This window comes from Eurypyga helias, unplaced genomic scaffold, assembly GCF_000690775.1.
Source record: "Eurypyga helias isolate BGI_N326 unplaced genomic scaffold, ASM69077v1 scaffold21861, whole genome shotgun sequence".
NCBI classification, from domain to species: Eukaryota; Metazoa; Chordata; class Aves; order Eurypygiformes; family Eurypygidae; genus Eurypyga; species Eurypyga helias.
This window is the reverse complement of record NW_010233014.1, coordinates 2,127-2,379: the sequence shown is the minus strand read 5'-3', so window position 1 is coordinate 2,379 and position 253 is coordinate 2,127.

Sequence of the window (253 nt, the reverse complement as noted above, 5' to 3'; positions counted from 1 at the left end):
CCGGTTGTCCGGGACGCTTTGAGCGGTGTCACCCCCAGCCCCCCGTGCCCTCGCCCCGCTAACGAGCAGCGCTAACGAGCAGCGTCTCCTGTTCATAAGCACACGCCAATTCCCAGCGCGGGGAGGGGTTTGGAGCGCACGGGACGGGAAAAACGCTGACGGAGAGGAGAAGGATCAGGGTCCATCCTGCCGTCCCGTTCCTTTGGTGGCCCTGGGAGGGGACAGCACGTGTGTGTCCCCAAGGGGATTATCC